This window comes from Micromys minutus (assembly GCF_963924665.1).
Source record: "Micromys minutus genome assembly, chromosome: 12".
NCBI lineage: Eukaryota > Metazoa > Chordata > Mammalia > Rodentia > Muridae > Micromys > Micromys minutus.
The window spans coordinates 50750254-50767724 of NC_137981.1; positions in this window are offsets into that span (position 1 = coordinate 50750254).

A 17471-nucleotide genomic window follows, 5' to 3' on the forward strand; every position below is an offset into this window, starting at 1 on the left:
TATGAGACTTTTATTTTCTGCCTGGCCCTCGCCCATGAAGGGTGGGGCCTGTCCCACTCAAATGTTTATAGAGCCTCCTAGGGTGCTCAGATGTCCTGTGAGGTCATGTACCCTGGGCTGTAAAAGCAGCTGTCTTATATTGCAGGTGGATCTGACTAGAGAGGTAGTGAATGTGTGTGTGTGTGTGTTTGTGAACACTTCACTGCAGTGACTGGTAGTGCCCCCTGAAGTCAACTGGAAAGCACTTTGCTTGCCTGGAAGAGGCCAGAGGCATGTGTGGTTGCGGGCGTGGCAAGGCAAGGCGATGGGGGAGGAGGGAGACTGGTGAGTGAGAAGACACCCCCCCCCCCCGCAACCCTCGTTCATACAAAATGCATTTCCCAACGTATCCCTCTGGCCTGTCGAGGCCCTTCTGCTCACTGCTCTGTTTATACATGATAGACAACTAATTAACAGCAGAACCTCTTGAAAGGTCTTTTCGGAGGTAATGTTCTGACAGATTATGTCAGCAAGGAGCACTGATTTGTCTAAGCACGGATCACATTGTTTCAGACTGAATGAGGTGAATATTAAATTGCTTTAAATGTACTCTTCATAAAGCACTAATTACACACTCCCAAGGGAGAACAGCCAAGGAATACTAAACAGCCCAGAAGTCAACAGAGGGGTCTTTTTATAGTATGTTGCTGGGCTCTGTGTTTTTCTGTCTCCTCTCTCTCTCTCTCTCTCTCTCTCTCTCTCTCTCTCTCTCTCTCTCCTTTTTTTTTTTTACAGTAAAATCACAGCACGCTAAAGAATACACATTTATAGCACAATGCTTCTCATCTAATTCTATGGCGATCATTACTTTTAAGCTGGATGCATTATATTTTCTTTGATATGTTATGCCTGAGGCACTGCTCCGTATTTACTGCTGCTACTGGCGGATTTTAGTCCCCTACCCCCGCTCCGAAGCCCCCAACTCTGCTCTATCTACCACTCCTTAACAAATTATTTAACCCCTACTGTTAATTTGCTTATTGTCTCAAAGGAGGAAAAAAAAAATCTCCACATTTTAAATTGGCAAAGGAGGGGCGTGTTAGTGTGGGATAACAATACAGCTTTGGTTAACTTAAAGAGAATAAAGGAAGGAAATCTCGTGTGTTCTGCGAGCTGTGTGTTTGGTTTATCAACCAGGTGCTGTCCTGGATATACAATTTTTCTCCCCACCCTGGTAAAATTCCTTTTGCAGCAGATCTTACCAGATCACGATGAATTCCCACTTGGCTGAGTTTCATTGTCCCTCAGGGGAAAAAGATATTTATATGTCTATAAATATATATCTGTAGAGCAACACAGAGGTGGCAAGCCATGGTGGTGGGGTTGTGGGGTGGGGCCATTCCTTTAGGAACCGTTGTGCACAGATGCCTCTTAGAGCCTTTATTCCCTTGTCTATAGTTAGAGAAGCAGTGCAAGACTGAGGTACTCTGGAGTCTCAGGAGACTCGAAGGGAGGAAAAGGCTAAGTCCTAGCTAGACAGATGGCCTGATGCTGCCTCTTCTTGGCCAGGCCTCCCATGGCTGGGGGTACTACAACTAAAGGAGACTCATGTCTGAGAGATAGATCTGCTCAACCATTGAGTTGCTAAACCCAATCATGCTTGTAATCCCAGAACTTGGGAGGTAGAGGAAGACCAGGCGTTCAAGGTTATATTTGGTTCTATGGGGAGCATGAAATCAGCCTTGGCCAACCTGAGATCGGGCCTCAAATGACATCAACCAAGTAAACTCTCAGACTGTATTTCCTCTATGGCTATCATTTGTGATGTGCGCTGAACCTTGCGTCCAGCTGAAAAGTTGTGTTTGCTCTTTGTTTTACATCTGGATGACCTTGGTGGAGTGACACAGGGCACACCATTCACCATCCCACGGCCACGAGGTTAGTTCCATCTAGGCCCTGACTAATCCACTTCAGAAAGAGTAGTTCCAAGCAACTGGTTTCGGTAAACTTGGCCAAGGCAAAGCAATGGAGTGACAACTATCTCTCTGAGACCTAGAAGTCACTGAGTTCACCTCTGTTGATGCTGATGGGCCATCTCTCCAACATCCACACCTAGGAATGTATTCTTGGCTCTGGGTCTTCTCCTATGGTGATCAGCTCAAGGCTGTATAGCCCTGCTGCCTAGAAGGTGTTCAGGGGCAGTTACAGCTAGAGCTGCCACTCCTGCTTTCAAATCTTGCATGGCACCTGCCACTCAGTGGCCTTTGAGTAAGTGACAAGGGTTTTATTCCTCCTTGCCTGTACACTGGTAATTTGGAGTGCCTGCCTTGCAGGGTTTTGTGAGGAGGAAGGAGATCAGACATGTTACTTCCAGCCTTCTGGGCCAACTCAGGTTCACAATCATTGCTGTTAGAAAACTCAACTGAGCACTATCACTGTGGACAAGAACTAGCTGGGTCTGGCGGTGCAGGTCTGTAAGCCCAGCTCCTTCGGAGGCCAATGCAGGGAGATTGGAAGTTCAAGTCCTGCCTGGGCTACACAGTGAGTTCAAGTCTGGCCTTGGCAAATTCTCAAGACCCCACCCTCACCCCATCTCATAAAAGAAAGAGGGGTAAGGGCTGGGGTGCTGGCTCAGTGAGGAAGAATGTTTGCCATGCAAGCTTGATGATGATGGGGTTTGGTTCCCAAACCCATCTCTAGTACTCCTATGACGAGATAGTAGGCAGACACAGGAAACTCTCAAGCTCAAGGGCCAGCTAGGGGCAATACATGGCGCAGTGGCAAACACAAGGGATCATGCTCCAAAACAATGTGTTTTGGTGGGGACACAAAATTAATAAGTCACTATGAAAATCAGCTTGAAGATCCCCTTCCTCGTACAATCTAAAAATAAAACTTCTGTCTATTTTACTTCTGGGCAGATATCCAGCAAATTCCACATTCTACCTGAGAGGTATCTGATCCCCATGGGAGCTTAATTGCTGCTTTATTTACTACAGCAAGGAGTTGGAACTAACTCGGTTGTCTAAGCAGATAACGCTATGGTGAACTCTGGTACCGGCACCAAGTGGAATACTATTCGGCTCTAAAGAAAGATGAAATCACAAAACTTGCAAGAAGATGGATTTGGAAAAGATAATACTAGGCAAGGTCATGCAGTCTCAGAATGAATAAAGGAAACTCTCACGTTCCCCCTCATACGAGGACCCCAGGCTCCATATGTGTATGGATGTGTATGTATGTAAAGAACATACATAGGATTACTGTACAACATATAGGAAGGAGAACAGGAAAGGCTAAATGTTCAGTGATGAGGAAGGAAAGAATTCAGGTAGAAGACTCGAGTCATGAAGGAGGAAACGAAATTGTTTTTCCAGTTTTAACTCTGTCATTGGTCCCCCCACCCCTTTTCTGTTTTGTTTTGTATTGTTTTTGGTACCTGGTGAAATAAACACATGAAAATAGAGTTGAGTGAAGGTGTAAGATTCACTGTGAAGCCCTACAGCTTTGGGATGGTCTTTCTGTGTAGAAGTTCATGGTGAGATCAAAGAAGACTTTGGATCTGGATAATTCTGCTGTTTTTTTCTTTCTTTCTTTTATTTGACAGTTTTTTACAATAAAGTTTTTGTCAATAATAATAATAATAAGCAAGGAAGGTGAACACTGACACCAGAGGTTATCTTGTGACCTCACACACACACACACACACACACATACACACACACACACACACAGAGAGAGAGAGAGAGAGAGAGAGAGAGAGAGAGAGAGAGAGAGAGAGAGAGAGAGAGTCCAACAAAACCTATATTTTCTCAAGGACTACTTGGTTACGATTCTACTTTTGGCACCAGGAACTGAGATCAACTCTCCTCCAACTGAGCTGCCTTCAAATGTTGCCTTAACTCACAAGTGTCACTTTTACCAGGTGACCCCTGCTGATGGGGACACCTGGTCTCCATTTGCAAGGCCTCCAGCTCAGAGCCTGTCTTTCTCAGAAGGGCTCCTCAGAGCTTGGCCTGCTGCTCTCTTGGCAAGAGACATTGTAGCTGTCCTACCCATCTGCCTTGAGGGAGACCCTGAGGAAATAGAAATAGATCAGGAAAAGCAGCAGCAAATTTGAGCTTCTCTTCCTCAAACTGCAGAGTACTTGAAACTCTAGGACACTGAGTACTCCTTAGCTAGAGGGCCGGAGTCTGTCTGTCTTTCCTTCCTTCCCTCCCTCCCTCCCTTCCTCCCTCCCTCCCTCCCTCCCTCCCTCCCTCCCTCCCTCCTTCCTTCCTTCCTTCCTTCCTTCCTTCCTTCCTTCTCTCTCTTTACTCTCACACACTGGTTAAACTGAAGAGGTTGACTTTGTTTCTGCCAGTTCTCTGGGAATATATATATATATATATATATATATATATATATATATATATATATATATATATATATATATATATATTTCTGTCTCAAATTCTGTGATGAGCTGTCATTGCGTATGCTGGAAACTAGCTGATGATAAGTGAATCTTCCAAAAGCGCTGAGCTACCTGGTAACTCCTTGGTCACCGTATTTGACACACCACCACACCAGGCACCAGGGTATCTTCCTATGAATATGACCAGCATAGGCCCTTGACCTTAAAGGGACAGAGATCTCTGCTGTCCATGTTTCTGCGTTCTTAATGACTCCATCTTTGAAACTGTGCTGTGCATGAGGACTGATGGGACAGCACATGCTAGGGACTCGGCGTCTCCCTGGCTGGCATGTGCTTCTGCTACCCCTCCCACCCCATGACTGATTGTGCTGTCTCAGTAGGGCACTGAGCAAGGTGCAGAGTGGAGATTAGGGACACCTTCCAATGTGTATTGGGTTGGGACAAAAAGGGACAAAAGCGGTCATCCTGGACCCTGCCAGGCAGAATTTGGTGCCTCTTCCCTACTCCTAATCTGGATACCTACCAAAACATGGCATGGATGCCCTGGCAGGGGCGGGGGGAGGCAGGTCAATGGGAAGAACCCTGCCTATTTCCATCCAAGGCAGGCCCAGTTCCCTTGTCACCACATGCCAGGGATCTAGCTGGAGACTCCCTCTACATTCCCTTCCCTCCCGGGAGTCTCATCGAGAGCTCTCAGTTCTTAGGAACATCTCCCAGGAACAGGTACAGTGCCACAGGAGACTAGTTCAGGACTGCAGGGACCACCTGTGTGCAACTCGCAGTTTCTGCTTTCTCATCTCCCATGGCTGATTACACAAAGTGCATTGGAAGAAGATGGGTTTCTTTTGCTTACTCTCCAGCTAACGCCCTTTCTACGATGTTCCCTGTTGAATCTAGGATAGCATATAAACTATGCACATGGATATGTGGAGAAACGCACACATTTAAGGCCTTATGGACACTGGCTCCACATGCTGGGTGGGTTCCCTCCACAGTCCACTGATTGCCATGTTTGTTTAGTTTTGTTTGTTTTGGTTTTGGTTTTTTGTTGTTGTTGTTGTTTTTGAGACAGGGTTTCTCTGTGTAGTCCTGGCTACCATGAAACTCATTCTGTAGACCAGGATGGCCTCAAACTCACAAAGATCTGCCCATCTCTGCCTCCTGAGTGCTGGGAATAAAGGTGGGTGCTACCACAGCCCGGCTTTTTGTTTGCTCCTTCCTTCCTTCCTTTTTTCCTTTTCTTTTTTAAAAAAGACTTTTACCTCCTGTTTTATAGAACTAAAAGGCATGGCTGTGTTTTATCTAGTTTGTCATCTCCCAGACTAACTCAATCCAGGCATTGACTGTGTCTTGGATGCAAATTTTGTAAATCATGCAGTCATAATTCTCCACGTGTAGGACCCTAAGGAATAAATACGCCCTGGCAGAATCAAGGGTGGTGTAGGTGCTATTTTGAAGGGAGGGCACTCACCTCACACCAGCAGATCTGGCTGCCTGCTCGTTGGCCTACTTGGATGGTCCCTGCTTCTCTAAAGAGCTCGTGGTTGCCTCCTCTCTGTCATATTGCATCTCTATTGCAGTGAGACCTTCTGGTGATGGGGACAGGGTGGGAAGGATGCTCTCTTCAGGGTCTGACAGGCCTGGCCATATGGGTTCACGTGACTTTGGGCTGTGAAGCCCACACAGCATGTATGTGGTAGAGAGAGGCTGGGGGTAGGTGAGTATCATATTGGTCACTGGGCTCGACTTCTTTATTTCTTTAGCTGTTGGAGCACAGGATTCCTCATTTATAAAATGAGCCCAGGAGGTGCATTCCCCAGGGCTACTATAGTGGAGACATTTGATGAGAAGTAAATGCTCCATAAGGTTCTCAAGTAGGTTTTCTTCTCTATCCTGGGAGTATAGGGAAAAGAGCTCTTCTGGGACAGAAGCTCCTGTGCACATATCATTAAGGATGTGATTTGATATCTTGATAGATCCCTGTCCCTTACCTTGATGGCAACCAGGAATGGGACAGATGTTGGCAAACATGAAGGGCATCTATGCCTCTGGTGTGAAAGAAGCCTGCTTCGGTAATGTGCTATAAGGCATGAGATCCTTTCCCCAACCCCTGAAAAAGAAATAAACAAAGCTACTCCTCCCTATGTCCTAAAGGAATCATTTTCCTCCTGGGTGCAGGCTTCTTTGCTCTGGCCCATAGATGCCCAAGATCTTCTGTTCCACTAATGGTGCATCAAAACACAATCTTTGGAGGAGACCAAACTAGGTTGGGATGATTGCCTACACGCTGACAGTTGATCACCTGTCCCGTGCCTCCGTTTCCTCTTGTGAGATGTGGGGACAACAGTACTGCCCTGCCTATCTTGTGGAGGGGATGGAGAGAGTGGAACATGGGTGAGTAGAAGGGTAAGTCTCACTAAAGGATACCATGGCCATAATGGATTCTCTCCCCTCAGGAGTCCTCACACTTTAGAAGAGGATGCTGGGTTGTTTAACACAGTGCAATAGACCGACTGGGGCGAGACTTCAGGGGAACGCTAAAGGGTGGAGACAGGAGATATTTTGGGGGCAGGAAGTGGCCCTCCTTCAACTTCTGAAATCGCACCACTTAGATTAGCAGTTCTCAGCCTCAAAGCTGTGACACACTGGTGTGGGACCAGCAGTTGTGAGATGCATCGCAGACAAATACGTTACTAATAATAAAGTGTTGCGGTTTTCGAATAATTTCCCTCTGTTTTTTTTCTTTTGTGTAAATTAGAGGGAATTCAAGGTTATCTCTCTCGTGTTGTCAGACCCAACTTTATGCCCCTGTGAAGAGGGAGTGCCTGGGAATTGGGCCTGGCTTTACAGGAATGTGTATACTTGATCACTGCGTCAGGGATGTCCTGGGTGTCATGGGCTCAAGCCTCTGTTTGGGAGAAGCCCAGACATGAAAGTCTTCGAGAAACAGAGAGACATACACTAGTTGTATGCCACACAGACAAGGAAACAAACACCTGCTGTCTGCATCTGCACAGGTGACACAAACCAGCACCTGCCACATGGTGCCAATCAATGACGCTTAAATATATGCCAGTTGGTGGTGACAGCATGCAGTCTCCAAAGCGGGGGAAGTGAATGGCAGAGAGGCAATGTGGTAGACCTCTCGGGTGCTAAAGAGAGTTTTTGGTCTGGGGGTACTGGCTGACCCACAGCTAAAACAAATGCCTCAAGGGTGTCTCGTGAAGCTCTGAATTCTTGGGCTGGGTATGACATTCATGCCTTCAACCCCAGCTCTTGGGAGACAGAAGAAGACAGAATTCTGAGTTTGAGGCCAGCTTGGTCTTCAAGGTGAGTTATAGGCCAGCCAGGACTACAAATGTCTCCTCTCCCAATAAAAGGTCCCTGTCCTTGTCCTGTGTGTTTGTACCTTCACAGGAAAATGTTTGCACATCTTAGTCACACACGCCAAGAGGCTTTCCTAGAATACCTGCTGGGAGCTCCCTAAATGCTCTAAGGTCTTAGGAGGGGACAGTGGGGTGATCACATTAACTTGGGGGCTCTGGGAGCCTTTGGGGTTTCCAGCAGACCCCGTCCCCCTGTAGGTTCTGCCTATGAGCTGTGTTTACACCCCATCTCCCTTCTCCATTTAGTAGCTTGGTGTCTGCTCTGAGCTACCTACCCCCGGGGAGATGACTGGCTGTCCTTGCCTCATTAACACCAGTGCTTATACAGACAGATCTTCATCAGAGATTTAATTTCTGGTGACAGCTCTACGGGTGCGGTGAGAGCATGCGTGAGGCCCACAGCATGTCGGGAAGGGTTCTTTGCCCTGGGTTCCCCTGTGCAATCTTGGTAAAGGGGGGCTGGATAGACAACCCCCTTCATATCTGAGGCTCCAGGATGCTGAGGTGCCTGTTTGCAGGCCACCCATTTTGGAGAGCTCATTTTATTTGCTTTGTGTGTTACTTTTCAACCCACCCCCTCAGTTGCCAAGGAAACAGTGATGCATCCCAGGGTGGGGCCTGAGCTGGTCAATAGAGTCTTCTGAGTCCACATTCAGGGTGGTGGGCCTGGGGCAGGTGTTGGTTCTAAGGAAGAATTGGGGCATTCTGGGGTGAGGGGTGGTGGTGATGGGCTGTTCAGCCACCTGCCAGTCCCAGCCATACACAGTCTCTAGGGATGTATCCTTCACGATGCAGCCAGCAGATACAAGACAAATATAGGGCAGTGGTAACAGATCATCCTGCCTTGATATTTGTGAGGCTTTCCAAGGTCCAAAGCCTCGCATACTACAGCACAGTCAGGAGCCAGGGAGAATAGGGTTTCTTGTCATGGACAACTTGGGAGGGGGCATGGGCTAGTGCTTAACTCAGGCAGATCTTTCCTCTGTGGCTCTGAGAGGAACTTTTTGGCTTCCCATGGTTGTCTAACCACCTGCCTAGATACCAGGATTCTTGGGACCAGCAGTTTGTCTCCCTGCCTTGGGCCTCTTTGTACACATCCTCAACCCCTTCCCCTAGGACCATCTTTCCTTTTTTATTCTAATGACTCAGGCTGGGAAAACAGCCTGATCCTGGGGGGTGGGAGGAGGGCTTGTTCTGAGACAGGTATCAGGCCTGTGATTCCGTTTGGGCCTTCCTCATGGCTCTGGCTTGTGTAAGGATATATTGAATCCCTGTCCTTAGCCCTAGGCTGTTCCTCCACCAGGTGAGTTGACAAAGAAGTCTCCTGGACCTCTTTTCCAAGATCCTCTCCTCTGGGCTGTGTGAGCACCCTCTGTGGTCTTGCCAACAGCTGGAAAAAAAAAATCACACCTTGACATTGTGCCAGTCTTGCTCCCCGATACAGAGCCCCCTCATCTCATCCACTCCTTGCCTGCCTGCATGCTGTCACACCCCCCCCCATCACCCAGTCTCAAAACCTATGAGTTATTTTTGATTCATCTGTCTCCTTTATCACCCTTATCTAGTCGCTTATCAAATTCCGTCAGTTCTTCCTTCGGAAGTGTCTCTAGCATATGTCCCTTCCTTCCTTAAAAACAAGTTTCATTGTTTTTCTTTGCATAAAGGAGAAATATGTTCAGTGTGAAATGTTTAGAAAATACAGTCCCTGTAACCAAAGAAGACGATAAATAATAAAGAAATAAGAAAGAAAGAGAGAAGAAAAGGAAGTCGCCAACAGCTCTTGCTATGATGGTTAACTATTCCTGTTGTTCGGCTACATGCCAAGTCCCCTGTTCCTGCTAATGTGCCTGTACCCTTCAACCTTGTCTTTCCTCCCATTGTTACCCATTCCTACCCTGCCCACCCTTCAAGGTCTCAGGTTCTCCTCACTTATCCCTCCCACCCTCTTCTGCTCAGGCCATCCCACCCTAAGCTCCTCAAACAGGTCTTCAAAACTTCCTGTCAGAGAAACAGAGAGAACACAGGAAGCAAGTGCCCCTGCCCTGGGGAGAAGCTCACAGCTTGGCCAGCTGACGGCCAGTTCCTTCGCTGGAATCAGGAAGAGGCTTGCCTTACTCAGGGTGGAAGTTCATTCGGTGTTTGACTGTATCCCCCAAAGTCCATAAAGACTTTTACCCCCGCATTAATATGCCGATGGTATTTGGAAGTGGTTGAATCCAAGGCAGAGAGAGACTCGGGGGTGCGTACTTGCCCTGCTTCCCACGGTGTGCAGCCCACAAGCTGGCCAGATGTCAGGGCCATGCTCTTAGGCTCCTCAGCCTTTAGACCCACGACTGTGCACATATCTGTTACAGTTCCCCCACCTTTTGCTTATGTGCATATGTGTGTTCATGTGTGCCTAGTACACATCTATAGAGAGGCCAGGGGACACTTTGGGTTGCTGTTCCTCAGGAATGTCATCTACTTTCTGAGTTAGGGATTCCTGCTGGACCTGGGATTCACTAAATAGGCTAGACAGATTGGCCACCAAGTCCCAGAGATCCTCTTGTCTCTATTTCTCCAGTGCTAGGATTACATGTGTGCATTGGGCACCTGGATGTTTTAAAATGTGGATTCTGGGGATTAATCTCCGGCCCTCATGATTACACAGTGTCCACATGACTACTGAACCATCTCTCCAGTCCTAAGCCCCTGTCCCTTGTGAATCACCCATTTCTTAGGTATTCTGTGATAGCAGTAGACACCAAGGATGGGTGACCTGGAAGGTGGAGAACAAACTTCCCCATGGGATCAGTGAACAGCTTAGGAGGTGGCCCTGCTCAAATGTCCTCTGCCATGTGGTTAGCAAAGCCTAACTTACCAGCCTCAGCTTCTGGCTTCCTGACACTCATCATTTGCACTAGAGTTGGGTGTAAATGGATCCTGCTTCTCAAAAATGCATGTTCTACCCCTTCCTATGCTCCTGCTGAGGCTCTACCTTTGTTCAGCATTCTCCTTCAAATGACTCTTCTGACCCTCTTCTGTGACTTAGGGTCAGCCCTATAGAGTCCAGACAGTCCCCCGGATGCATCAGTGGGTAGGTGGGACGGGGCTCCGTGATGAGGACCTGGGCTGACCTCGTCTCCCTCTCTATTAAGACAACCTCACAACTTTTCAGTGTTGCTTGCTAGAGATGCTTCTCAGTAACAAATGGGCATAACCCAGACTCAACAAATGGCTGTGGATGTATTTTATGCACCTGACTCACAGTATGTCACATGTTAAAAACATGTCACACTTTAAAGTGTTAGTTGTCTCCTCTCGTGTCTGTGGGACTGACCGGAAGCCAAGGCTCTTCCCAGAACTTTGGGTTTCATAGTGGCTAGCCTAGGAGGAAATCAGAACTCTGAATTCCAAGTCTGGGTGGGGGTGATGGCCAGAGCTGTAATCCTGCCTTTGGGAGAATCAGGTAGGAGGATCTCTAGGACTTTAAGGCCAGTCTTGGCTATAGTGAGTTCCTGGCTAACCTGGGCACAGTACAAGATTACATATTAAAACAAAACAAAACAAAAACCCATCAAACCCATGTATGGTTTCTACTGAATGTACAATCATGTTCACATCAGCCTAATGTTGAAAAATTCAAGTTGAACCATTGTCAACTTGAGACTGTTATCCAACTCTTTAAAGGCCTTGTTCAGATAGAACAAACTCTGTCTCCCTCTGTCAACTTATTTCTCCTGTAACGAGTCCTGGCCCTCTGCAGCACCTCTTTGTGGTCAACACCACTGCCCATGAAGGACCCCGCACACCATGGCAGGCCAGGCTGCCTGATGCGGTGACGAACATTCCTGCTTATTCATTCACTTGACAAGGACATATTGAGAGTCCTTTCCAGATTTCATAGCCCTTGGCTTTGGCTTCTGATTCCAGAACGCTCTTGAGTAGATCACTTATACTTTCTGATCCTCACTTCCTGACCTGAGAAATGGAGATGAAGGCAGCTCTCTGCCCACTCGCTCGAGGGTCACATAAGTGAAGGCGTCTCACAAACCCTGATGTTCCGGGAAGTGCTGTTAGCCTCCTGTCTTCCTTTGTTTGAGGTAAGCTAGTCTCAAGTTTCTGAGAGGTAGTGGCTGCTCCCCCCGACCCGACATCCCCAAAGGGTGGACCAGCTTTTGATAAAATATTTGTATTGATAGAGTGCATTTATAACACTATATCTACCTCCTTCGATGGAGGATTCACAGAGACTCCAACACGACCAGGTGCAGAGAAATAACAACATAATGACATTGGCAGTGACATTGGCCCTGACAGAGCTTCTATTGCATGCACGCTTGACCCCTGGCTAAGAGCCTTTCGATCGCTGCTTCATATAAGCGTCACAATAAGTCCTCAAGGAAGGCACCACAGTTACCCTTCCTATGAAGATGAGGAATTGAGCCATGCGGCTGGAGAGAGGTCCACCATAGAAAGTAGGGAAGTCAAGGGCATGCTGAGTCACAAGACTGAAACCACCAGACAATCACACTTGCAAAGGCACCTACAAGAGCCGCAGGCACACTGCGGGCGTGTAGTAATAGGTACACATTGCTGTTTGGTGTCAGGCCTAGGGAAGTCTGGCTTTAATTTAAATCAATCCTTAGAATTACCCTGTGAGGAAAGTATTTGTCTTTCTTTCTTTCTTTCTTTCTTTCTTTTTTCTTCCTGTTGCTGTGATCAGATACCATGGCAAAGGAAATGTAAGGGAGAAAGGATAGCTCAAGGTGCAGTCTGTCACGGTGGGGAAGTCAAGGCAAAAGTTGGTCACATGACAGTCACAGTCAGGAAGCACAGAGAGATTAATAATTACTTGAGGCCTGCTCATCACTTTCTCCTAATACAGTCTAGGTTCCAGCCAGGTAATGGCACCACCCATAGTGGCCAGGTCTTTCTACCTCAATTAACTTAGTCAAGATAATCTCCTACAGGTACGCCCGAAGGCCCATTTTCTAAGTGTTTCTACTTTGGCGAATTGACAGGTAACAGTATCTGAGCACTCTTGTTCATTTGGCATGGGAGGAAAGCAGAGCAGCAACCGTAGAGATCCAATGCCTCTGCCAGGCCACACGGCTAATGAGTAAGAGGCTGACGTGGGGCCCAGGCCTTACTGCCCATTTAACCAGGGCTGGGGCTTCCAAGCCCTCTTCCAGACACACAGGAAAAGAATGCTTTACTACAACATTACTGATAATTCTCCATAGTTCTCCATGGGCCTGCTAGTGGGAAGGTCCCCATTAAGACCTTCCATGTCCCTTCCCACCTGAACCCACCTGGCTCAGGAATACCTTGCTGGCTTGGGATGCCCAGAGCTGGGCACTCACAGGCCCTCCCGGTAAACTTCAAGATAACAAAGACTTACAGTACCTATCTTGGCCTTCCCTGCCCCCCTACCCATTTTCTCCCCCAAAGAAAAATGAAAGAATCTGATAATTACTTCTATCTACCACCCAACTGTACTAATTACCAACCTATTTCTTCACAGTGTGACAGACACCAGCTCTGGAAAACACATAGAGATAAATTAGCACTAATTGGTTTTCCTCTGGCTGTTTGAATTAGTATTTAAAGCTCCAATTACAAAGCAGAATAATTGCTATTAATGTCCTATCGCAGTACAAAAGGCAGTTCTCTCGAGAACCAGCCCAGGTGTATGATTACTCTGATTACAGCGTATTTAACCTGGCTCGTTAAGAGGGAGAGGAGCAGACGGTTTCAATATGGCCGACAGGCCACTTCCTGCAGGGCTATGGCTGGAGGGAAGGAAAGGCAAGCAGAGAAAATGGAAGGAGAGTAGAGGGTGCCAGGGTATAGGAGCTAGGGTCTGCCTGCTCCTCCTGCCAGTCAGCAAAGACCCTCCAGCAGAGACTCTTGAAGCGCCATCTTCGAGGATGTCATAATGGGGGATGTGGTAGGGTGGTTTCCATGTTAGTGCCAGATTTGGTACCAGCCAGTGAGTCTTTGCCTTCATCCACACTGCCTTCTTCTTGACTGGGTCTCCGTTGACTGCATCAGGACCATAGCCTGGGCCTCAGTCTACTCCTTCGCCTGCTTCAAGCCTCCCACACAGTTTCTTCCTTGTCCCTCTTGTTTGTCTACCAGGGACCTTCCCCTCTATCATGGGAAACGGATGCTGAGAGAGATGGAGGAAGAGTGCTCTCTGAATACGTGCTGGTGGCTCTGCAGATGTGAGTCAAATGGGGCCCTGGCTTTCCAGCTCCTTGGCTAGACTGACAAGCCCTCCAACCTCCACAAGCTTCAGTAGTTTCTTCATCTCTTAAATGGGGTATACAGTCTCACTGGCCTTTGAGGATCAGATGAGGACAGATGTGTACCTGTGATTTTTGAGCCCCTGGTGAATCTGAGCATCAATAAAGTTGGGTTTCTACATTCACTGTAGGACAGGCATGGCTCACACCAGACCCATCTTTTCTCTCTTTGGCCTCCTCTTCCTTTTCAATAAACTTCCTTCCTCCTTTTTCTCTTTTCCGCAGCTCCCACTTCCTCCCTTCCTCTGGGCTGTCTCCCCATTCACACCGGGATGTTGAGATCTCAATGAGTTCCCCTTTCCCAAAGCAGCTACACTGGAGAAGGGAGGGCTATGTTTAACCCAAAGAAATGAGTCACTAATGGTGAACTTTCAGGCAAACCGAGATGATATTTTGTGGGGGAGCGAGGATGTCACAGTGCTCTTCAGAGCCCCCTAGGCAGCTGTCTACTTGCTGACACACACACACATACACACACCAGTTTGGCGCGCGGGCCTGTGCCAGGCTGAGTCTGAGCCAGGGAGGGAAGAAAGAGGCCCACGGGAACAAGACAGCAAGATAGGAAGCCCTCTGCAGGAACCTAGCCAGCCGAGGCCGTTGATCTGAATGGTGAGGTCCCATGAGGCTTGGTGGTGGCAGGGTCCCCTTCTGGAACTGCTGGTGGGGAGGAGCGTCGCTCATCTGTTTTTCCCTTGCTAACAGTACTGTTTCTGGGCTGGGTGTCCCTGAGGCTGTCCTGAGGAACTCAGCCTAACTCCAGCCTGTCATCTTATAGCTTCTGATTGCCTGCTTTGTGCCCCTAGACCTCCTGCCTTGTCTCATGGGAACAGACCACTGTGACTTCTCTCTACAGATCTGCAAGGGACTCTTGCCCTTCTGAGACTTCCCACCTTTTTTCTGCCTTCCTTCATGATTATCCCCCGAACCCCATGACCCTTTCTGTCTCTGTGTGCCTGCATTTCCTCCTGCATTCTGGGAGCAACTTCACAACGCTGGAGCAGCACCCGGGGTGGTGGTGGCCAAGATTCAGTCTAACTCCATATTGTTAGCCATGCACAGACACTTTGTTTTGTCTCCTCGGCCTCAGTTTCCCACCTGTACCATGTGAGACTGGCTCCAAAGGCTGGCTATTCACAGGGAATTTTCTAGCTCTGGAATCTCTCCACGGCTCTCCTCCTCCCACCTGGTCTCTTACACCAAGTAGCCCGGATATCTGGGCAGCCTCCATCAGTGACTCTGGGGCCTCGAGAGCTTTGGTTAAGGGGGTCCTGAGGCTGGCAGTCAGAAGGCTGCCGGGGTCTGTCTATTGGGGAGAAGCTCCTGGGTGGTCTCTGTTGGGTGGGCCAGGCTGTAGCAGCCCAGGCAAGAAGCAGCATTGCCAACCAATCTCTCCTTTACAACCATGCTGGGAGGGACTTGCAAGGGCCTGTGGGTGGTGTTCACGTATGGGGGGGGGGATTTCTTTTTAAGAGACAAGGTGGGTGGAATGGGGGAAGCCAGCTGGCTGTGGGCTCTATTTCTACTGACAAGGCTTTACCCTGTAGGTGTGAGGAATTCCAATTAAATATGCAGCCTATTTGTCTGTGTGTGGGAGAGGGTTTGCTGGAGGGAGGGGATGGAGGCAGCGTCTCTGCGGCATACCAGCAAACCAGAAATTAGCTCCGTTCATCACAGGCACACGGGGCTTCCCTCAACCCTCCTGTGCACTCGCAGGAGTCGCAAGAAGGAGACAGACAGAGGAAGCTAGAGAGAGGTTGGGGAGGCGGGTTCCCGGCTGGAAGGGCTTCCGGAATTTCTGAGTGGGCAGGAAGGATTGCCCGATTCCTTGGCTCTTGGGTTTTTTTTTCCGGATGCTGGCAGTGAGCTCCACTGGGGCATCTGTCCCCATGAGGATGGCCAGGGTGGTCCGTGCTCACTCCTGGGAGGGGCTTTGACATATGGGGAGGAGAGTCTGCAGACATGGCAGCCACTTCTGGTCTAGAATACCTACCTCCTCCTACCTTCCTATTCCACAGGAGCATGTGAGGAGCCTCAGCCAGGGCAGCGATTTCACTGTCAAAAAAGCTCCTAAGATGCTGGTCTTGAGGGTCATGTAGAGTCACTTTGGGCTCACACAGGTCCCCAGAAACTGTTGCGAGCCTTTTCCCTGTCCCCCGGTTCTCTTATTATTCATAAATGAAATGGAGCAAAATAGAAATGCTTTTTAGACGACAAAGACCAATCTACGTCGACCCAGATAGAGCCCGTCTTTTTGAAAGACCATGTGGCTCTGAGGAGGTCTGAGTGAGTGGGAGACACTTGACGCTCAGTGAGCACGGCCGCGGGGGCTGTGGGAATGGCTGGTCAACCTGACCTTTGTCTTCTTAGTCTTAGCTACCAAAACACTGGTCTTCTGTTGAGACTGCTACTCCATCTTCCCATTTTTTCACCCGTCAGTCCCTGCACTTAGTGTTACTTCTCTCCCTATTTGGTCCACCGTCACCTCACATTTACTCTGCTTAAAGGATGAGAACGCAAGCCCCTGCCTGGGCTGATACAGAGGGGGATGGGGGGGAGGAGATTGTCAGATGGGTATTTTTCTGATCAAGGCACCCAAGATGTTGGTTGAGTCATCCCATGCTAGCAGGCGCCTCCTCTTCCGAGCAGCCCCAGTGTGAAGCCTGCTGGATATAGAGGGGGGTTGGCAAGTGGCTTCATGCCTTCCTGAAGGGTGGCACGTGGGCACAACTGGGATGGCTGGTAATGGGTACCAGGGAAGCAAGACTGGTGGAGCGATGGAATGAATGTTGGGCAGAATGGGGAATGGTGCCATTGAGGTCTAGAAAAAGAAAGCTACAGAGGAAGCCGTTGTACGGCTAAGCGGGCTGGGCCAGAGTCACCAGTGGGCGGCTGGGAAGTCTGGTACCAGTTATCCAAGGAGGAATACAAATGACAGCCTCTGCCTGACCTTCTCTCTGTGCCCCCTTCTTTCTATTTCTTCTCTGCTGCATCCTTCCTTTATTCCACCATCCTCTCCACCCAAACCTAGAGCATCCCTCACATGTACCAGGTAGGAAGAGAGCGGCCTGGCTGCCTCAGAGGAGCCTCCTGGAGCAGAGAAGACAAGACCATCTCTGAAGATGCCCTGCCAGGGTTCTGAGTTCAACGTCCCCAAAGATAAGGAGCCTGGATCACACAAAGGAGGGGGTGCCTGGACTCTCTGCATCATCTTTGTCCCCTGCTCCTCACTAGATGGGAAGGTGAGAGGTATGGGTGCAGGCTTAGAGGAGAGGCAGGAGATCAAGCAGAGGTCAAGGGGACCAGAGGAGGCCAAAGGCAGAGAATTCGGAGAGGGTGAGACAGGTCTACTTTGAGAATATTAAATTGGTAGCATCGGGTTATGTGAAATTCTCCTGAAGG